Raw genomic sequence first — 24,318 nt, forward strand, 5'->3', positions numbered from 1 at the left:
TAGGCCCCACTACAGTTGAATGGAGCAAGGATCCAAAGCTGGGAACTTGATTTGAAATTAAGAGACTAGACAGAATAGTCCTTTGAACTGGTAACAAGTAAACTCAGGAGCTGTAAGATGAGAATATTGGTCCAAGTATGTCCAAAGCAGTAAAAGCAAGTTTGCTGTTTAGACTGGCAATATTCTCCAAACTGACCTACAAATTCAATACAATCCCTATCAGAACAGGCTTCTTTGCTGGCTTCTTTGTAGAAACTGACATGCTGACCCTAAAATTCATATGAAAATTCAAGGAACCTAGAACAGACAAAATAATCTTGAAAAAGAACAAAGTTGTAGGAGTCACACTTCCCAATTTCAAAACTTCTCACACAAAGCTACAGTAACAAGATGGTGTGGTACTGGCATAAAGATAGACATATAGATCAATGGAACAGAACTGAGAATGGTGCCAAACAACTCAACAGTCCCAGCACAAACGATGCTGGGACAACTGGATATCCATATGCAAAAGAATGAAGTTGGACCCCTACTTCAGAGCATATACAAAAATTGACCCAATGGATGAAGACCTAAATACTGTTAAGAGCTAAAACTATAAAACTATAAGCCACTTAAAAGAAAACAAAGGAGTAAATCTTGATGACCTTGGATTTGGCAGTGGCTTCTCAAGACATGACACTAAAAGCACAAGCAACAACAACAAAACAAAAAACAGGTAAATTGGGCTTCAGCAAAATTAAAACCTTTTGTGCTTCAAAGGACACTATCAAGAAAGTAAAAAGACAACCCAAAGAATGGGAGAAAATATCTGCAAATCATATACCTGATAAGAGACTTGCATCTAGAATATATTCTACAGAATAAGTAATTCTTACAACTCAATAATAAAAAAGACAACACAAGTCTATGGCCATACCACCCTGAACACGCCCGATCTTGTCTAAAAAAGACAACTGAATTTAAAAATAGGCAAAGGATCTGAATAGACATTTTTCCAAAAAAGATACAGAAACAGCGGAACATGAAAAGAATATGAAAAGGTGTTCAACCTTACTAATCATTAGGAAAATGAAAGTCAAAACCACAACAGGATAGCACTTCACGTGGCTATTATCCAAAAGAGAGAGAGAGAGGGAGGGAGGGAGAGAGGAAATAAGTGTTGGCAAGGATGTGAAGAAACTACAATTCTTGTGCATTTCTGGTGGGAATGTAAAATGATGTAGCTGCTACAGAAAACAATACGCCAGTTCCTAAAAAAATTAAAATTGGAATTACTATATGATCCAGCAAGTCCATATCGGATATAGACCCCAAAGAATTGAAAGCAGGAACTCAAAATATTTTCACAATCATGTTCATAGCATTATTCACAATAGCCAAAAGGTAGAAGCAACCCAAGTGTCCACTGACCAGTGAACTGGTAACAAAACGTGCTGTATACATATACAAGGAAATAACATTCAGCCTTGAACAGCAAGAAGATTCTGATACATGCTACAACATGGATGAACCTTGAGGGCATCATGCTAAGTGAACTAAGCCGGTCATAAAGGCACATATTGTGTGATTCCACTTACATGATGTCCCTAGAGTAGTCCAATTCATAGAGAAATAAAGTAGAACGGTAGTTGGCAGGGGCTAGAAGGGGGAGTAGGGTGAGGAGTTTAAGAGTACAGGATTTCAGTCTGGGATGCTGAAAAATTTCTGGAAATGGATGATGGTGATGGTTCCAACAATGTGAATGTACTTAACACCACTGAGCTGTGTGGTAACTTATGTATCTGATATATGGTGGTAAATTTATATTATGTCTACTTTACCACAATAAATTTTTTAAAAACAACGTTTGTAATTGCCTAAACCTACCATGTCATTAAAAGAAAAAAAAGCATGTTGATCATTACAGGTCAAAACAATATTAAAGTAATTGATACAAAATTTAGAGACAATGGGGAGGCCCATGTACATCCCTGGCTGGACTTTGTGGCTTCATCTCAAAAATCAGGTGCAAAGAACTAAATCAGACCTACTCCTAGCTTGGAGTCTCAAATGTGAACTCCAAATGTTATATCATCATCATCATCATCATCATCATCATCATCATCATCATCATCATCATCATCATCTCTGGTTACTTCCAATATCTCCAAATAAAACCTAATAAATCATTCTTGTACCTTCCAAAAACCTGCCCAGAGCAATAAAAATCATCAGGCTTCTCTTTCCCGCAGGGTGGAACTACAGGACCACAGGGTAGACCTGCAAGTTATTAGAATCTTAGAGCATCAGAATGGTCATAGCAGCATTACTCCTAATAGTCAAAACGTAGAAACAGCCCAAATGCTCATCAACTGATGAATGGATAAATAAAATGTAGTACAGCTGTCCTGAGAGATTGGTTCCAAGACCCGCTGCAGATGACAAAGTCCAAGGATGTCAAATTTCTTTTATAAAATGGCACAGAATTTGAGTATAACCTACATCCTTCCATATACTTTAAATTATCTCTAGATTACTTACAATACTTAATACAATGTAAATGCTATGTAAATAGTGTAAAGAGTGTGGCAAACACAAGTTTCTTGGAGCTCTGTGGTGATGCTTTCAGGTAAGCAGCATTTCTCAGGGAAGCTCTTCAGAGTAAGGCGCCCCAAACATGACTTCATATCTCACTAGCCTCCAGTGAGTCACTAAACAAATCATGGTCCAAGTGGCTGGACTCTGCTGATTGATTTAGGCTAATGAGGCTCTGCACTAGAGCTGAAGACGGAGTCGAGCTCATTAAAACTGAACGGCTATGTGATAGGGAATAAGGGCTGACAGTTCCTCAGAGGAAAACAGGGGCTACAGTTACAATGAAAGAGAGAACAGAAACAAACAGGTGTCCACCTGACTGGTTTACAGGTGACAATCACCAAGATCAAGGGATTAAAGGAGAGAGCACAGAGAAATATCCTTAAATTGACCTACTGTGCATACTCTTAAAGGTACGATCAAAACTCAGGTGACACATTTAATTTCAAGCTTCTCAGACATTGCCACTGTTTATAAAACACACACACGACAAATCAAGCAAGCAACATAGGTCTTATTAAGCCCTCGTAAACTCTGTCCCTCAGCAAATCTCAGGGAAAGATCCTTGAGCAGGGAGCAGGCAAGGGGCATGATACCAGAAGTTTTCTTCTTTAGTTGCTTTTCTGGAACACATCTATCACTAGGACCAGGACAATAAAATTTCCAGAAAGTGAAATACAAGAAAATAATACAAAAGGAACAGACCTGACATACATAAAGAAAAACAAAAACTAGCGTATTTCAGGTATCCATGATGAGCTGGGCGCTGAGCATATAGGAGTTTATGTGCTATTTCATTTAATCCACATAACTCACTCCAAGGCAGACATTCTTAATCTCATTTAAGGATAAGGCTCAAAAAAGTTACATAATTTGCTTATCTGAGTTTAAATCTAGGCTCTGCAACCAACTACAAATGTGACCATAAATAAGGCACTACTTTTTTGGATCTACCTCCTCTGCAAAACCTGGAGTTCAAAGAGATGACCTACAATGATCCTTCTAGCTCTAACACCTTATTATAATTCTAATGTCATGAAAATCTAACATACATTAAAATTTTCTGGTGCAGAATATCCTTCCCTAGCTTTCCAAATAGACTATATCACAACCTTCTTTTAATGATTTGTAAATTACTATGATTAGTAACCTCTGGTTATTGACAGAATATAAATATTGTAGATTTTCCTAAAACAACAATTTTGCTCAGACTTGAGTGAGGGAGGTTAATATGGTAACTAATATTTTTAAATATTTCTATAACATACCTATAATGAAGTAAAATTAAAAACATTTAAGATGAAACATGACCTCAAAGAATTTTCAAGTTTAAAGAGTAGGAATTTAATCAAATATTGGTGGTAGTTTGATGGAAAGTTTCAAAAACAATAATAATGAATGTAACAGACAACAGAGTTCTGTGTCTTCTTAAGTATTCTTCGACACTTCTTGCACTCTGGTTGCCTATCACCATATTTACTTCTATTAACTCCCCTACTCCTCAGCATTTGCTGTTGACAACCTGACTTGAGAAAAAGAGACAATCAAGCCTGTGTATTAAGGAGCACAACAAGAAGCGAAAGAGCCATAGGGCCGAGCTCACTGTGTAACGAAAAGGCTTTAGTGTAGGCTTATTTGCAAGGTCAAAGCTACATTCCAGAAGATGAGGCTACCAAAAATCCAACATTCAGGTGAGCAAGGTCCGTCCTCCTACACACCTGGACGACAAAACTGTACAGACTGTTACAGTAAAATGTTTTTTTAACACCCAAATTATAAATTCTTAAAACTCCGTAAGAGCAGTGACTCAGCTTTGTTAATCTCTATACTCTTAACTCCCAGAAGAACACTTGGCAAGGAGCTGTTGAACGACTAAAGAAACTGAGCATGCGCTTTGAAGTCAAAGAGACCTGTTGATGAATAACCCTGGCTCTGTGGACCTGGGCAAAACACATCTAAACCTTAATTTCTGTATCTGTAAAATAAGCACAACTATATTTTAAGAGGTGTCTGTGATAAGTAAATAAACTACAAAGGATGCAAAACTCAATGTCTGGTACACTGTGGGCACTTAATCCATGACAGCTATTACTACATGAATGCTATATTACTGTTACCGGCAATAAGTGCTTACCTGCAGAACAAAGGAACCTTGATCTTATCCTTGATTCCTTTACTTTACTTTCCTCACCCACATTTCATCATCCATCATGTCCTGTCAGATCCTCCAAAATCCAACCATTTTAACATAACCCTGACCAGTCTAACCTAAAGCACCATCATCTCATACCTGGGTTACTCCAGGTATCACTATGTCTACTCCCAATCCCACTAAACCTATTCTCTACCAAGTGACCTTAAAACACAAGTGTGGTCAGATTAACCCTAGTCCTCCATTGGTTCCTTATCATACTCAAAGCAAAACTCAAATTCTTTAACTACGACCCACAGGGCCTTACATGATGACCTGGTCTCTGTCTCCCTTCTCCCGCCCTTCTCTCTCTTGTTCACTTTACTTCTGTTATACTGACCTTCTTGCTGCTAGCTCACTTCTTGTCAATCATGTTTCCACTCAAATGTCACTCCTCAAAGGGGACCTCCTTGACCATCCTAAGTGTATCCTGCCTGTCTCCAACATTCTTCTCTCTTTACTCAGCTTTATTCTTTTCATAATACTTTACATCATCCAGAATAACACTTTAAAATTATATTAGGTATCTGCCTCCCCAATGACTACTGTCTGCCCACCCTACTAGACAGCATGCTCCAAGAGGCTAACTTCAGTTCACCCTCACAATCCCAACACCTTTAACAGTGCCTAGTATACAACAGGCCCTTAAAACACTTCCTGAATGAATAACAAATGCTGGCATCTGGATCCAATGAGCGTGGAGTTCTAACAGAAATCATCAGTGCAGTCATTTATGAACCACACTACGCTGAGGGGCTACGTTCTAGGTCTAGAACACTGACAACTGGAATTCTGCAACTGCAGAATCAGCACAGTACAACTACAGACTGCCTGTTGGATAAAGTCACCCCTAACAGTTCCATCAGACTGATGCCAAACAGACAAAAACCAGACGATCATACCCAGTTGAAGCCATCATGAAATTCTACTATGCTAGAGTTATTTCCAAAATTTGATTTACTAGTACTGTTTGGCATTTCCCTTCATAGTTGTTTTATTTTAAAAATAAAACCAAGTGCCATTCTTGTTCACCTGCTCTGTCACACTAAACTGTAAACATTTTCCACCTACAGGCACGTCCAATTTGTGCTAAATACACACTGCTGAAAATAAAAAGTGGTTTTAAACCACAGGGCCCCTACTAAAGAAATGAACAAATGTGGTTTTAAGTATGCAAGGGAATGTGTCACTCTAAAGAGAAGGATCTCAGATGGAGTGGAGGGGGCTGTTCACCTTAAAGGAAATACAATAATTAACAAATACCTGGGGTAACTGTCCCAAAACAAGAATGCTTTCTTAATCCTAACCAAGTAAGGCTAGTTGTAGTTGAGATTCTTTGATGTTTATCTAAAATATTCTTCATATACGTAAATTGTCAACTATGAAACCAGTCAGCAAGGTTAAAGAGAAAAACAAAATTTTGTTACTGTTTCCAGCAATTTCAGAACATGCAAATGATAAAATGTGAGAAACTGCTACATTTTCACATCAGGTTTGCAAATGACTCTAGAATTAGATAGTAGTCACTAATTTCTCTGTATGTGCTATGGGTCAAATACCATAAGCCAACATGCTGTAGTCCTAAGAATCAGTCTTCATTTAGTAAATGGATGAAGTCCATTTCTCAATTAATAAAAACAAGGGACTGCTGAATGTCAACAAGTTTTACAGGGCACAGCTAATTAGATAATTTAAATGATAAATTTCTCAAACTCTTTTTTGAAGAATTCAAATACAGGAATGTTAAGAAAACTCAACTTCTACAGCAAATTTGTATTTTTTTTCAAATCACGAACACATTCCTGAGGGTTTCCATGAGTAACATGCACCAGGACAGTCAATGAGCTTTCTGCTACATGCCAAGCAGAAAGCTCAGAAAAAAGAGAACAGAAGCAGAAGGCCAATGATTTTTATCTCACACTTTTAAGAAATAAGATCATCTTCTTAAAAGTCTAAACATTGGTAAAGCAAGGTACAAGCCCTCCCCATAATATTGCACCTCTGTCCTCAGGCAACAAATGAAATGGCCAGTAAGAGGCCAGTACCTACCACTCAATCCCCAGGCATTAGCAGAGAAGTCGCAAACACTCTGTTGGCTAAGGCAAAAAGCTGTACTGTATTTCCAGAGTCTGCAGAGCTCTGAACACCCTTCCCACAATCCTCATGCCCCAATGTACACAAAGCACCATGTGACTGAGAAACCGGTTCTAGCAGGTAGGAATACTTCGGGCAGGCAAACATGTTAAGGATGGAACAAAGTGGGTAAATATAGGAGCCATACTATGTTTGTGAAAACTGACTTGTTTAAAAATTTTAGAGGAACCAAGTTATTTCTTAATACAATTCCTAGCATGCTGTTGAGACGTGATCTCACAAAGGATACTTATATAATTAATTCTGAAGCTCATAATCCAGAATACCGGGTAGTGATAAAGGCATGTTAAACTCAACACATTCATTTCAGCCTTCTCACCCTGGGACCCAGCGCTAGCAGTAATCTGAGTGAATGGCTGCATTCAGAGGCATTTCTAAAAATGAATAAATACAGCCAGCTTAGTAAAAACAGTAATTAATAAGAAATTAATTACCCTGGGAGGGTCTTGTTGTTTTTGCTTTTTAAGTTTACCAGATACTATAAAAAGTGTTTTGAAAGCAAGACTGTTTCAGGAGCAAGATTATCAGGGAGCAGCACACAAAGTACTATTAAATAGCCCCAGGATAAGCCAAATCTGATAGGGCTACAATTATGAAAATGTAACTACAGTACTTAGGATATAATTTTAAGTTATTTGAGTCCTATGCTTACGGCTCATCCTGCACCTTAAAGCCTAATCTGAGACATAAATATTTGACTGGAAATGCTATTCTATCTACTTCTGGACATACAGACCTCAGTACAGCACTCACTCAACACTTTTCATTGACGGTCTGGTCACAGCTCCTCTGCTATAGGGCCAGAATCGTCTGGACCATGGTAAGGAAAAGCAATTATAACAACGCTGATTAATCCAGGAAGCTTTTCAGGAGTTCAGTGTACAAGAACCAAAAAGTCCTAAAACTTCTGCCTAAAAGAGTCAAGAAGCATCTGGACAAAACTGGGGTTAAGGTTGACATTGTTTTACCCTCTCTCTACCTCAGCCGAGCCAAGCAGTCAAATAAACTTTACCATCCCTTTCTACGGAGGGAAACTCATACACACACACACCAGTGTAAATATTCCACACAGAGACACTGAGCATTTTCTTCAAAATGGCTCAGCAAATCAGTATTTAAATTTAAAAATCAGTCTAAAAGATCTGACTTCTGAGTTTTTCTTCAAACACTATTTTTCACTTTCATTTCACTTAAAAATATTAGAGTGGTAGAGCAAAATACCGAAGGTAGCCAGCACTTTGGTGTTAAACGAAGTTTTCAAGAGATTCTTAAACAATCTACCTAAAACCTAGTTTCTGAGAATGTAGTAATGTGTTCTGTGACTGGGATTGATTACGGAAAGTTTATTTCAGTTGGGAGAACTTAAAATTTTACAGAACTTTATTCAGCTCTCCTTTCCACTATCTCACAGGACGGTGAGAATTAAGCAGACTAAAGCAGGTATTACTCCCAGCTCTTCTATAGATGAAGAAAGCATGAAGCTCAAAGGTTTAGTGATGAAAGAGAAGCAAAACAAACAAAAAATTCAGGTCTTCAGATCCTAAATTACAGCTCTATTTTAACACACTGACCTAAAAAACAAAACAGAATCATTTAACATTGCTACCGTTACACTATTTTGAAATAAATGTTATTTATAAATAATGTATCAGACCTGTAAGTGGAACAAAGGAAAATACATGTCTTAGGTATCATAAGCAATTTAAATTTTCTTCTTATTTGAGATTTTTACTTCATTTCTAAATAATGATTTACTTTAAGTCTATTACCTTAGAGTAGTTGCAGATGAATACAACTCATACTTTCTCTCACGTGGACTTTGTTGCTTCTTATCCATTAAATGATACAGAATAGAGTGTATCAAAAGTATAATCTTTTTTTCCCAAGGGTCCATTAATGTTTTATTAAGGTTTTTCAAAAATATAATCTTTTATTCAGAAAGCTAACTTATAATCTGCAGCAAATGGATAAAGATGTAAGACAAATATAATGAAGTCTATAAACTACTTCTAGGTCATTCTTTTTTATCTTCACTGTAAAAATTTTCTCCCAAGAGTTGGTAATAAATATAGGTTAGATAAAATAAAATCTCCACGTAATTAGAAGGCTGCCGAACTACAAACCATGACTCACTAATTCTGAATGTTAGTCAATACAAAAGAATTCCTATACATCAAAATAACCTGGGCACTGCCCTAGAGTTAAAATTCTGTTGTAATATTTATTATCTAGCTGCTATGAGTTTCTCCTTGGTTTGAGAGCAGAGAAAGGAGGAAGAGGAACTGGTAGCAAGAGTTTTAAAAGTCTATGACTGGCAAAAATGACCTGAATATATTAAGGTGCATATACTTTTAAATAGCCTTTTGCTTACTGACATCTCAATTTATGATTTACTTGTATTTCATTCTCCTCCACTTGGCATGTTTTATGAGATGTGAGAATTAAGTAACATATGAAGTGCACAGTGTTGACCTGAGATAGTAAATGTGACCTATTATCATGACATACAACAATCAGGGACTCTTCTAGATAGCCCTTAAAGCGCCAGCCTGCGTTTTTCTGAGTTCAAAGCCTAAAGCTCTTGGGAGGGGAAGGTATAGCTCAGCGGCAGAGCATGCACGCAGTCCTGGGTTCAGTCTCCAGCACCTCCGTTAAATAAATAAATAAACCAAACTTACTTTTAAAAATTAAAAAGCCTAAACCTCTTAACAACCACGTTACTGTGTTCCAAAATTAAGTCCCAGGTTCCAAAGTAATATCAACTGTTTACCTGTCACACTACGTGGGGGAGTAACACAGGCCAAATGCGATCTCGTTCACTTGCTCTTGCAGGTTGTCTCCGTGCTCCCAGAGAGCCTGTGCAGGGCCTGCCTGGAGCAGTCCTCCCAGGGGCTTTACCCATTAGTCTATAACCCGGAACCCGAAAACAACAACACACTCCAAAATTACCTACAATTAATCAATGCAATTTTTCGGAAAATACCCCTCTCTGCTTGGATTTAGCATTTCCTCAAAAAGCTTCTTATTTTTATTTCTCCAGCACAGGAGAAATTTTAATACAAGATTTACTGTCAAAGATAAGCAAAATAAACCAAGTGTCATGTACAATTCATAGTGACAATGCTTAAAAGAAGTGTAAAATATACCATTTCACTGTTCTTTAAGTAAAATACAGTTAAAAGTAGCTCTATTAACTACATATGGCTTACAATTTTATTTAAAGTATATGTCAGTTCATATTTTAATCAGTTAACTAAAATATTTTAACACTGTATCTTTCTAAGTCAGAAAATTAGAAAGTAGGCTGGGTGTATGGAGAAATGGTAGCAATGAAACAAAGTACATAATTTGTCATGAGTCCAACAGCCATTCTGAACAGAACACTAACACTATTTCCATGACTTGTGTCTACTCAGTTTTGATTACTTAATTGTATACTGAACTATTAAAATGATAAAAGCCAATAAATCATTTTAGAAATCTTTCCACTAAGCTCACTTTTCAGAGTATTAACCTGTCATATAAAATTCCAAGCATCTTAAACACTTTCACAAGAATTGGTAAAATTCGCACAGAACTTTCCAAAGAGGAAGTCTCTCCATTAAATGGTAAATGTTTAAGACAAAACATTAGGTGGGTATCCCTAATCATCTCAAACTTTAGATTAAAGGCTTTAGTGTGAGCCCACAATTGTTTTATATAAATGTAAGTAACAAATAGGTCCTAGAAGTTTATGAAATTTTGATTAGTGGTGAAGAGAAGTATTTTTTAAAATGAATATTTCTAAAACGCTATTTTAAACTAGATCCCTAAACTAAATATGTATTATTTAAAGAAAAGTTTTCACACACAAAGTCACAACAAAATGATTCCTTATCACCTTACAGAAAAAAAGTAATGGAAATAATTATTTCTATTCAGGTCAACAAAAGTTTAGGAAAGATAACCCTTCAAAAGGGATGTCTCTGAGGGCCTTATGAAAAAGAAGTTCTTGTAGAGGCAAATTAGGTTAAGACTTGATCCTTGCCCTCAATAATTTTATAATTTAGTTGAAGAAGTAAGACAGAGATGAGGTGGAGTTAATAGCATAAAGCCTACAAGAAGGAAACGGAACTACCCTAAGTTATAAAGAAATGTATGAAGCAGAGGGCCTTCCCAGAACCCGAACAGAAACAGGAAGTTTGCACCACACTTGGGGGTTAAATTCTAAGGTGCAGATAGGATGTAGGATGAAGCTAAAACTAACCCAGAAAATCCCTTAGTCTCTTGTTAAGCAGATGGCCCATGTTTAGGTTTTTTACTCCATCTCTCTACTTCTTCCTTTTTAAAATAAGGATCATAATGTACCTACTATGTCAAGCTGATGGAAGGGTTAAGAATTAAACTAAACTCTTAAAAGAACTGAGCAGGTAGTAGTCAGTTGATAAAGGTAAGCTATTATCTTTAGGGACCTTTTTTTAATGCATCTTTAAACAAAAGAATTACACTCAATTTTAAGATGGTCAAACTATAAGGCTAGGGAGAACTGAGAATGACAAAAGAATAGATTCACTTTCTTCAATTGCAATAAAAAACTCAAAAGAACACATACTCAGTATGAGGAATGGTGGCTAAAATTTCCTGCGCTATTAAAAAATATTTTTTTGGCAGATCAAAAAAAATAGTTAAATACTCATTATTTTAATGTACGTATAATGCAACTTGACACTTCATTTCTCCTTTAAGTTCATTCCTTTCTTCAGTCCAGTCTTGGTCCATCTGAGGAACTGGGTGATCAATTTTTTAAAATTATACCACGCTTCCTTTAAGGATTAAGTGTTTTGTTCTTTTTTTTTTTTTTTAAATTCAGTTGGTCACACCACACTGGAAAAAAACCCACCCTCACACATAAAGTTTCTGCTGAACAGACATGCTCAAACACTTAAAAATAAAACGTCATCTCATCCAAACTAGGCAACAATAACATGTCTAGTTTGGAAATGGCTTAGGCTTCAGTTTCCCAACCAGTCCAAAAGGGCACTCTGATGCACTGCAAGGTGGTATGTGTGTCAATATTTTGAGTTTCCTCACTCCTCTTTCTCAATTTCTGACCACAAACTGGTAACTTCATCAGATGACTGGCCAGCATAAACGCACATAAAGAAATGTGATACTCTACCCTTCTAAGAGTTAGCAAGCAGGGCTACCCAAGTTTAAAAAAGATTCTAACTTTTTCAAAAGATCATTAATTTTATAATATAAATTAAAAAATCAGTTCAAAACAATTATGTTAAAGCAATCAGTTCCACAATGAAAAACCTCTGGAGCCAATTTTGTTTTTAACTCTTAGTTTTTCATTATTTTCATCTTAAGTTACTTTGTCTGAACCTTTTTTATCCCAGTTTTTACTTTTCATCTCCAAATCAGTCACTGTTTCTTCATTTAGGCAGTGACTGCTCATTTTAAAACAAACAGCCATTTACAAAGTATACCATTAACACAAGTGCCAAAACACACCATGCACAAAGAAAATATGGTTTAGATATCACTCTGAAGGCCAGGTAATGATGGAGTGAAAAATGGCTACATACTAAAAGAAAAAGGAGGGGGAATAAAAATCACCTAGATATCTCACCCTAAATTAATGCCTGGAAACACTGACAACCTTGTACCACTAATTTCTGTTCCACATAAAAGGCATGAGTTTCAGTGATAAATCCTGTATAACCAACAAATAATTTTAAAAATAGCATTAGCATTCCTCAAAAATAAAGACACGAAATATAAAATAAGTGAATTCACTACTCTGTACACTGGCATCATCTCTCACTTGAGCAGATAGATTTATCCTCAGGATACAGAGGTACTCTGTCATGTTTCCAACTTGCTGACACTATTTCAAGAAGTAACCGTCCAATTTGGCCAGTTCTCCTATTATTCTTTCTGAAGTCAATGGCTTTCATATAGAAAGATCCCCTAGTCTTTAATGGTACCCTCAAAGGTTAGTACCTTGGCTTTCTTAAAGAACTCGTAAGAATTACCATAAGGTACCTATAAAATTGATAGTATGATTTGTTTTCCATACAGTATTTTAAATCAACTTCTCAAGAATAATTGAAAAGACAGGTGCAGAAGTTTTCTCTGTAAATTAGCCATTAGTTCATTAAAGTTCTAAATTATACTCAGCTACTTGGCCACAGGATTAAAAAACAGAATATGAAAATTATACACTATGTAATTATACACTAAAGTATGAATGCCTTAAGGAAAACAACTATATGTAGTTCCTACATCTTGTTACACCCCACCATCCAGCATAGCACCTTGCACAAAATTAGATGCACAAATATCTGAATAAAATATTAATGGAGAAAAGATATAATTACAATATTTATCCTAACCGTTTCTCATGGAGTTTGAATCACTATCTACCACATAACAGTACTGATGTGTATATGTAATCCAGAGAACCAGAATGCCTCTTTATATACTGCAACCTGGCAAAGAACTGAGTAGAAAAGAGTAAGGAGCTCTATCATTTTCTAAAAATCTATTTCAACTGCTAGCTGCTTTGAAGAATGTAAAGTTCAGAAAGACAACTCTTCCAGGAGGTTTTAAAGTAAAGAAAAAAAAAAATCACCATTTACTGAAGACTGACTATGTACTGAGAGCTTTCAGGATGACAGGTAGGCCTACAACAAAATGTGGCACCTTTTTCTGTTGTGATGGGGGAGGGGTAACTTCTTAAGAAAACTGTAAGAATTAGAAGGGTGGAAAGGTCACTCCAAGACTGACTGGAGGAAGAGGTAGGCAATAAAGGATGTTTCACTAGTATCTAAACTTGAAGAGGTAGGTAGCATTTTAATACATGCATGTAAACGATTTTCTTTATAAAAATGGGACCTTATTGTACATATTTTAGTGCCCTTTTTTTTTATTATCATTATCACCCAGGGTTAACTGAAATCGTCATTCACAGGGGACAATGTATTTTAGATTAAAAGGGTATGAAGGTATAAAGAAAGTAACTACAACAACTATGTGTACCAGCTTATCGAAAATCTTTTTTTCAAAAAAGATGACTAGTTGTATAATTAATTCAACTCTTTGAAGAACATTATATACAAATATATTTATAAGGGAGAAAAAAGTCCATCAGATGCAAATAGAGCCAACTTTCTAAGCTTCCTGTTTGCCCATTCAATCTAATTAGCAGTAAGAAAAACGTCTAGGGCCACTTCATATTCATTAGGACAGTTACCAGAAAACAGAAAACAACAAATGTAGGCAAGAATGCAGAGAAACTGGAACCCTCATGCACTGCTGATGGGAATGTAAATGGTGCAGCTGCTGTGGAAAATAATTTTGCAGTTCCTCAAAAGTTGAACAGAATTACCATACCATCCAATAATTCCATTCCTAGGTATATACTAAAAAGAAATGAAAGCAGAGACTCAAACAGATACCTGTAAACACAATGTTCACAGCATCATTATCAACAACAGCCAAAATGTGGAACCCAAGAGTTCATCAACTGTTGAATGGATAAACAAAGTATTTTATGTGTGTCCATGCACATGTGCATACACACAAAATATATATGTAATGGAGTATTATTTGGCCATAAAAGGAATAAAGTCTGATACACAGTATAATATGGATAAACCGTGAAAACACAGTAAGTGAAATACGCCAGATACAAAACTATAAATATTGTATGAGTCCCCTTATGTGAGATGTTGGAATAGGCAAATTTATAGAGAGAAAGCAGAAGAGGGTTTCCCAGAGGCTGAAGGCAGGGAGGAATGAGGAGTTATTGTATAATTGGTCAGGGTTCTGTTTGGGATGACGAAAAAATTCTGGAAATAGATTAGTGGTCATGGTTGCACAACACTGGGAATATACTTAATGCCACTGAATAGCACACTTGAACATGGTTAAAATGGTAAACTTTATGTTATATATAGTTTACCACCACCCCCAAAAGCAAGACTAAGGGGCCCATTCTGCATTGTCAGATAGCTAGATAAATACTAGTCACTCTGAAGGACATGACCTCCATTCTCACAACTGACACCTCTCTGATTCCAGTCCAGGCTAAGATCAAGGAAGGTAGAAGAGGATCATCTATCCTCTCATTCTCTCTGGCTGAAAACTTCCTCCATGTATAAAGTCTATGAATGCAGAAGAAAAGAGCCAGCATGGCAAGAGCAGCTGGAACCAACGAGCCAGTGAGCTGCTAACGCAGGCAAATGTCCTCAAGGAGCCAGCAGTGAGAACCTAGAGCACTCTACAGATAATGCCCAATAGAGGGGGAAGCTAAGCAAGGTAATTCCTTCAAAAGATGTCCTGAATTACAAAGTTCGGAGCGTGAGCTTAGTAAATAGTGTATCCTCTTAATTGTAAACATCTGTGTGTGGGTGATGAGCAACAGGAAGGCACTAAACCCACAGGTGATTAACCTGTGAACCTGTGAATCTCTACTCATTCAATTAACATTTGTTATATAATCAAGACAGTTTTAAGAAGTAGAGATTTAGTGGGGGAGGATATAGCTCGTGGTAAAGCTCGTACTTAGCAATTACGACGGTCCTGGGTTCAATCTCCAGTACTTTCATTAAAATAAATATGTAAATAAACCTAATTACCTTCTCCCCAAAATAAATTAAGTTAAAAAATGTGAAATGACTGTTCATACAGCAGAAAAACAATTAAAAAAAGAAGTAGAGATTTATAAACAAGACACGCCTCACCTCTAAGAAGCTTAAGTCTAGCCAGAAATGTAAGACATCTATACAAAAAATTCAATTCAATAAACATCATTTAGCACCTTAAATTCAATAAATTGAACTGCAATCAGGGGGACCAGCCACTGTGCTAAACTCTGGGTATTCAAAGGTGATTAAGATATAGTCCTCCAAGAAAAGATGAGAGAAGTAATCAAATACTTTTACTGTGTGCATGTGATCAAGTCCTGTTTATTTTAGAAGCATACTAAAGCAATAAATACTTTAATAAAATGCATGTCACAATAAATATATATAAAGTCTATAGCGCACACTACCAAAAAAGTACTTACACAAAGCATTTAGGTTTATATTATAAAATGCAGTATTAAGTGTTGTAATTTAGATTCAATATTTTCACCAAAGCACAGAGGCCTGGTTCCTGAGCTACCCAAATTTTTTCACAAATATCAATAAATAAGGAATTGCACATTGAGTAGGAAGCATTAATTTGAGTTTATAATCTAATGAGATGATAAGCTCACAAATGACCAAACAATAAAGACCGTAAGAAAAATACAAAGGATTTTAAGGTGGGACTCAAGGAAGGAAACACAACAATGATGAGCGAGAAAGAGAGAAAAAGATCAGGAAATAATATGTAGAAGATGGTGTTCAAAAAGGCACTTAAAAGAGGAACATAAAAGTGAGGCAATCGAGTCAATCTCTCCTCATAAGGTCACTGACAGCAGGAACTTGCCTTTTCACTCTCCACACCAGCCTGCACCTACTTAGGTGCTAAAAAAAAATACTTCTGAATTCCACTGAAGACAGTAAGATAAAACCATGTTAGCAAGACATAAAGCAAGAACTGTACGCTTAGTCTGAAAACCAATGGAGACTCCTGGACAATATGCCAAAGGAAGTAAGGCCAGCATATCTACACCTGAATATTCTTGCATCGTCATAAAAGAAGCTATGTAAAAACCCCATAACATATCTCCCTGCGTGTAAGAAAGCTGGGTATCCGGGAAACAAAGGTGAAAGCTGAATTACTCTGCACAGTTTACCTGTAACCTTTGAATTTTGTGGCATGTCACAGTATTATCTAAACAAGACATTAATGAGACTTAATTTTTAAGATTCTACACATTAAAAAAGATAATCTGGCAGTACTGTGGAAAATGCACTTGCATGGGAAGAAATCAGAAAAAGGAGTTCAGTTCAAAGGCTCTAATAACAGTCAAGGCAAATACAGCAATAAAAGCCTGAAGTAATCTGGAGGAAGCAGAAAACAGCTGAAAGAAGCTCAAAAATATAGTTGTCAGTATAATCTGACAGTGACACAAGGGCCCATACCATGAACAGAATTAACTTGACTTTATTGTTATGTATTTTCTATTATAAAAGCAATATATTCAGAGAATACGTAAAGTATAAAGAGAAACATGACCTTACTTCTACTGTTTAACAACCACTGTTAACATCTACGTGCGTTTTCTCCTATGTGTAGGTTCTGAGTTTTTTAAACAGCTTGAGATATAGTTCACATACCATATAACTCACCCATTTAAAGTGTACAATTCAACGGCTTTTATTATGTTCACAGAGTTATGTGCATTCACCTCCACAATCAATTTTATTTTTACTTTATTTCACAATCTATTTTAGAACATTTTCATCACCCCAAAAAGAAACCTCTCCATCACAGTCACTGCCCATTCCCCACTCCCTCCAGCCACTAGCAACCACTAATCTACTTTCTGTCTCTGCAGATTTGCCTATTCGGGACATTACGCATAAACAGAATCATACAATATGCAGTCTTTTCTAACTGGCTTCTTTCATTTAACATAATGCTTGCAAGGCTTATACATGTTGGAGAATGTTATCGTATCAGTACATCATTTCTTTTTATTACTGAATAATATTTCATTGTATTAAGTTCTGTGGTTTTTTTTAACACAACTGTAATTATTCAGATATAGCATTTCCCATGTCATAAATGCTTCATATATGCCATAGTTAATGAAAAGCACAGTGCCCCATCAAGCAGCTATACCACAGTTTAATCGTTTTATTATTGTCAGACTTTTGAACTTTTTCCAGTTTTTTCTATGATAAACAAAATTTCTTAACTGCAAATGCAAACGGGAGCTCCTTTCTGAATGATCTATTTGGATGCAGGGAAATGCCTCTCCCAGAACCTCTGAGCTTCCCAATGAGATTTGCCACAGAGAACAAGAGTCAAGTTCTTCTAGGGAAAACTCAGGATTTCACCTGTTCCAAATCTAGGTAAAGGTCAGATGTTAAAAGTTATCTAAGATTGAAAAGGATGCCACCGTAATTCCCAGATTAAAAATGAAAACTCATAATTTTAAAGACATATTAATTACTATAGTTAAACATTAACAAATGTACATGGAGAAAGATAAATACTTTGTCCAACTGTGATACTCAGTATTAAGTAACTTCAGAGAAGTCAGACCACTTCTGCCTTCCTTAGGAGGCTGGAAGACAATTAACAGGAGAGAACATCTTGACTAAAACAGTAAAGAGGTACTTACTCTTGCTACTGAACGATAGCAAATGAAATCCAACAGGTAGAAAGAGGAAAAAGATGTCACCAGTATAGTTTACAAGGGCCCTCAGAAAAAAATCAGACATATTTAGTTCCCTTAAAACACTGGCTGTCATTGCCTGCAGCTTCCCATTCATTAACCAAAAATGTAAGCAATCTGTACATCACAAAGGCTTTAATTCCAAACTAGTTTTAGGATTGTTAATCCTCACCCAGGAAAATCTCTTAGAATCTGGTCTAAAAATAAAACTGTGTGTCAAGTGTTCCTCAAAAAAAAACTATGTACACTGATTGGAATGTGAAGCAATTAACACACTTCTTGAGTGATTTGCCAAAGAGACTTGAGATAGCCAGGGCCAAAACGAGTAACAAAGAAACAACACCCACTTGACATTTTCCTTGATTAAACTGAGATTCTAGGAGTAATTTTAGAAGAAAAGCTAACAGATCAGAAGTTAACTAGTAAAATCACTGAGAGCTACACAAATATTCTGAGAGAAATGGAGGAACAGAATGACTCAACCACTGTAAAATTCAAGATGAAAACTTTGACATGTAACTAAGAAATTCTTACTCACAACTTAAAGGCAAGAATAGAATACACAGCCATTACTATCATGAGGATTATAGGCAAGGGAGTTGAGCCCTATTCCAGAAATACTAACTGAATTACAACACAAACACCTAGTATTACATTCTGAATCTAGTCAGTTTAGGAAATAAGAATTCTTATACACCCATACACAAAAATATATACACACACGACAACCTAAATCCTGTAAACAATCTCATCCTAAATGAACACAGTGTTCCTTGATTTTCCACTTAATTTAAGTCAAGGTGAGCAATTTTCCAACTAGTCATTGGTTTTGAAGTGACTTCCAAGATTAAAAAAAAAAAACCTTTTCAAGTCAGAGCTCGATTTCGTGGTTTCATAAATCCCTCACTGTCATATCAGTCCACTGCCTTTCAAAGGCAATATTTAAAATTCTCTTCTGCAAGTCAATTATTAAGGCATGCTGTTTGACTAACAAACTGCTCCCAAGACCAGGCTTATTATGTATGGTCTATGATGTTCCTAACATGCAAACCCAAGCACTCCCCCACGTAACATTTTTCTATTTTTAGGCAGCAGGTCATTAACAAAGTTTTACCTGAAATTAAAACGTGATAGAATCATACATCTACTACTAACAGACAACTTGAAATAGTAACTACAAGTTATTAATTATATTTTCCATTTAATAAGTAATCTAGTGCTTCTGAGAAAGTCCAATTTAGCTTCCAAGAAGTTGTTGTTTAATCTTCAGAGCAAACTACCTACTTTGGATTTCACAAAGGCATGTTTTAAACTAAAAGCAACTAGGTTCAGAGTTGTAACATAATACTTAATGTTTAACCATTCTCCATTTCATCTTGTAGATACTTTTCATCATAAATGACCAGCTTAACCTGCTTCTCGCTGTTTTCTTCTGCTAAACCAAATCTCATAAAACATGTTATAATGAATTTCAGTCAAGCCTTCTACTTTGAAGGCATACATATCTTTTAAACTACTGACAGGAATTTAACAAGACTAAGCAACTCCATTACAACTTGTATCACAAACACCACATACCTAAAAGATAAATTTTACAACAGAAATAGTAACAGGTTAATTTTCCCAAGTATCCAGTGTTCAACTGGGTCAAATGGTTCTGTTGCATTTTAAACAGCTTAGCCCTTGAAGTGATAAGGGTGAAAACAAGCCAAAAGAATTCTAGTGTTCTTCAGTGGTATATAATCATCACAACCCAAGAAAGATTTGGGAAATGCTAGCTGAAGTCTGTTAATTTATAATAATCACTTTAGCACAAGCATTAGTCACAACAATACAGCTCTCTGGGGAAAATTATGTTCATAGAGCTAAAGACTTTATAACAGAAGTGGAATCCACGGAATCAATCTAAACAAACAATTTACCATGTAAAACATTTAGTAAACTAAAAATACTCACATTTTACACTTTTTCAGATGTTTCACATATTCTGCCAATTTCTATATGACTGAGGAACATTGGTTTATATTCTCAACAGCCATTTAAAATGTCGTACTGGTAGAGTGTACTAAATTTATAAAAACATTTTTGTGAGCAAGTGTAACTTTAGAAGAATCTTTCGCGAGAACCCTCGGAATGTGAGTTCAGTTCATTCGCCAGTGTCAATGCAAAACAACTGACATAAAGCACTTGTCAAAACGTTCTTAGCTGGGTTTAACAAAGTCAATCTTTTCAATTACTGTCAGCTTTAACATCATCAAGAAGAGGAAACTCAGTCATCAGCAAGAAAAAACAATCAGCAACCCTCATTTAAAATAATCCAAATTAAATCAACCAGCTCACTACCTTCAACAAAGGCTCTACACAATCTAGCCAACTTTTGTTTTAGACCCTCATCTCTCACCACTTCCTTCCTGCACCCCAGATTGCTTGCTGCTCCCCCAACTCATCCCAACTGAGTGTCTCCGTGCCTACGGACCAGCTGTTCCTCAGCATAGCATGCTGTCTCCTTCTCCTTACCTGATGAGCACTTACTCATCAGTCCAAAACTCAGCACGAAAGTCCCCTCCAGTGTACAAGCTTCTTCAGCTCCCCCAGGCGAAACTGCTTGTTCCAAATTCTCAAGACACTTGCTAAGTCCATCCTTATCACAGCGCATTGTTCTCACGCCTTGGGAGCGAACGGAGGGCAGGCTCCCTCCACTCAGCCCAGAGAGGACAAGACAGGCAGAAATACTCAATGAACGTGAGCTGAATCCATTCGCGATTTAGACTGAGTGATCCTCTAGAACCCGGTCCCATCTCAAGGTGATACGGGAGAGCCTACCCATTCTTCCCACCCGAGAATGAATACCAGAGGGCACACCCAGAACCCGTGAAAGAGAACAATGAATGAACACAGCCGCCTCGCCTCCCGTGATGTCCAAACTCCGCTCTCTGGGCATCGACTAGCTCTGCAGAGCCTCTGCAGCTGCAGAACTGAAGCGTTCTGGCGGCTCTCACTTCACACAAAAGGCAGCCCTCGATCTTCATTCCAAAGCATCCCGGGGCCAATCGTCAGTATAAGCATCCCAAACCTTTCATTAGTAACCCACAGAGTCCTGAAACCCAAGGGGAGGCCCCAGTGCCTTGCTGGTGGAGCACTGACCCATTTCCTCCTCGCGTTCCCGACTGCTCTCATCTTCCCGAAAAGGGTATCACTTGTGTGACGGACCCTGGGAAAAGCTGCAAGCCCAGGTCCCCCACTCTGCCGCGAGAAAGAAAAGAAATTAGCCCAGCTGAGTGACAACACAGATCCGAGGCAGCTCTGGGCGGATCTTCCCATTGCCCAAGTATAAGGAATGTGCACCGGGTACAGAGGTGGCGCTGGCTCGTTTCCCCGAAACACAAGGAAATCTGAGCGGGGATGTGGGAACTCGGCTCGCCGGCCATGACACCGGGCCCCAGGGCCCTCGCCCGCCCAGCGCCACCCGGAGTGACAGCGGCCTGGCCCGGGCCCTCCGCCCCGCACTCGCGGGGCCACTCCGTCAGCGCCGCCCAAGCCGGACCGCCGGGGAACCCGGCCCCCTCAGCCCCGCCGCCCGGCTCCTCCGGCATCCGGGGCTCGGCCCTGCCGCCTACCTGAGGGAGAGGGGCCGCCTCCGTGTCCAGTCGTCCGGCGGCGGCGTCTGGTCCGCTCCTCCTCCCCGCGGCGGGTGAGGGAGCGGGAGGCGGTCACATTCGGCGCGTCCCCAGCCCAGGGGACGGGGCCCCGGGCAGCCCCTGCATCGTCACACTCGCGCTCCGCGCCTCAGGGCACACGCCCCAAAGCCCGGCCAGCTGGCCCTCTTCGGGGCCCAAGAAGAGCGGCAGGGAAGCCTTCGCGTCTCACACTCGTTCTCGTCTTACTCCCGCCATCTAAGATGGCGGCCCCAGCGCCCGTGATGAAGAGTCTCGGGCGGCCCCGGCAAGCGAGCCCTCCGCTCGGTGCTCCTCCCCCCGACCTGCGGCTCCACCAGCTCTATGCTTCGCGAGCCCGTTTCGCCGCCGACTTCAAACTTGGCTCGGGCATCCATCGCTCTGGCCTGAGCTCAGGCCCCGCCTCCCAGGGGCGTGGCCTGGAGATGGCGCTGGTCGCCATTTTGGATTCGGGAAGGCTGTAGGGCGGGTTCTGATCGGCACCTGGAGAGGCGATGGAACGGGGCAGGCGGTTGGCCGCCCCGAAGGGGTCTGAGGCCTAGAAGGGGGTGGAAGGCCGGCCTGCCGGCATCACAAGGCCCAGAGATAACCAGACATGCCGAGAACTCACAGCTTAGAGGACAGTGTCCAGCTGTGGCGCGTCCTTCCCGGAGTCGGACACATCAGATGTCACATCGCGGCTCCGCTGCTTACCCGTCATGTGGGAAAGTCTCTAAACTTCTCTGAGTCTCAGTTTTCTCATCTGTACATTGGGAATTCCTTTTCCCCCATCAGATTGGTAAAAGGTCACCACTGGTAATATGCAGTCTGGTCCAAGATGCGTGAAAACCTGCTGTGTACCTTCATTCAGCGCTGGAAGGAATGGATATCGGGAGGATGGGGAGGGCAATTTGGCGTTATCTCTTGACATTTTAATGTGTGTACCGTTCCAGCAAGTCCACTTCTAGACAGTAATTCTAGAGAAATAAGTACACATAGGGACAAAAAGGCATGTGCTAAGATGTTTATTGCCATGTTGTTTGCGTTAGAGATAACGCTGGGGGGAAATGTGGATTAATTAAATAGGAAACTGGTTAAATAAAGGGTGCTACCTCCACGAGGCAGGATATCCATCTATTGAAAAGAATGAGCTGGGGGGAGGGTATAGCTCAATCCCCAGTACCACCACTTTAAATAAATAAATAACCTAGTTACTTAGACCCAGCAAAAAAAAAAAAAAGCTTTAAAAAATGAGCTAAATATATGTATGAATTTTTTTTAATCCAAGACATTAAACTTTAAAAAGTAAAACAGGTACAGAATAATTTTACTTATTCAAACACAGGTACACAAAACTACCCAATACTGTGTATAACCTTCATTTAAATTTTCACGGTAAGCCTATTACATACCACACATTGTTCTGGGTATTGGGAATTCAGCAATAATCAAAAGCTCTGTCTTCTAGTGATAAGAGACCAAAAGAAAATATAAATAATAAATTTAGGTAGTAATATGGACAGAATGAAGGAAAATGAAGATGAAGTCAGAATAGATAATGACAGGAGTATGTGAACCAACATGAAAATAAAAGCAGGAAGTGAGGCGGGTATAGCTCAAGTGGTAGAGCGCATGCTTAGCATGCAGGAGGTCCTGGGTTTAATCCCCAGCACCTCCAAAAATAAAGTAGACTTAATTGTCTCTGCCCACCAAAAAACACTTTTTTTTAATTTAAAAAAAAAAAAAGAAAAGCAGGGGAAAAACTGGAAGGCATTGAATGTGGAGGGACCACGAGGAGATTTTTGTTTGTTTGTTTTAATTAGGAGTAATAACAATAATACCTACCTCACAGGATTAAATGAGATAAGACAGGGAAAGCCCTTAGCATAGAACCTGGGAGTTGAGGCTGACTGCGAGGCTCAAATTTGGACTCTGCCACTTCCTCATCTGTGACTTGGACAAATCATTTAAACCTCGGTTCCTCAATTTCCTCATCTGTGATGAGAAAGTGATGGCACCCACCTCTTAGAGTTACAAGGATTTAGTGAGTTTAAGGTGTAAAGTGCTTGGAACAGTGCCTGGCTCGCATTAAACACGACAGAGGTGTCAGCTGCAATTACTATGATTACCTCTTATCGCATCATCACTGCTCAGGGCAGAGCTGCAAAGCCACCCTTGCTGCCCCCTAGGGCATTCCTTCCCTCAGCCGCCCCCAGCTGGTGTTTGCCCTGCACTTCACAGCTTAGGCAGCTTAAGGAGCCTGTGCCTCATTCAGACCTCCAGTAAGAGTAGCTACTTCATTTTTTCAAAAATAATTTATCAGGGTGAAGTACACATAAGATGAAATTAGCCATTTTAAAGTGAACAACTCTGGCATGTAGTGCATTCACAATGTTATGCAGCCACCACCTCTAGTT

The 24,318-nt window shown here is 38.5% G+C and overlaps 1 protein-coding gene across 1 annotated transcript in view; it reads right to left on the bottom strand.

Annotated features, from left to right (window-relative positions):
* Positions 1 to 22,234, bottom strand: part of RAF1 (Raf-1 proto-oncogene, serine/threonine kinase) — a 59,414-nt gene extending 37,180 nt beyond the window's left edge. The window contains exon 1 of the mRNA XM_032459007.1: positions 21,866 to 22,234. The gene's annotated coding sequence lies outside the window, so the exon portion shown is untranslated. The remainder of the gene's footprint in view (positions 1 to 21,865) is intronic.
* Between the last annotated feature and the right edge of the window lie 2,084 nt (positions 22,235 to 24,318).

The sequence above is a fragment of the Camelus ferus genome, chromosome 17, assembly GCF_009834535.1.
Source record: "Camelus ferus isolate YT-003-E chromosome 17, BCGSAC_Cfer_1.0, whole genome shotgun sequence".
In the NCBI taxonomy this organism is placed as follows: domain Eukaryota; kingdom Metazoa; phylum Chordata; class Mammalia; order Artiodactyla; family Camelidae; genus Camelus; species Camelus ferus.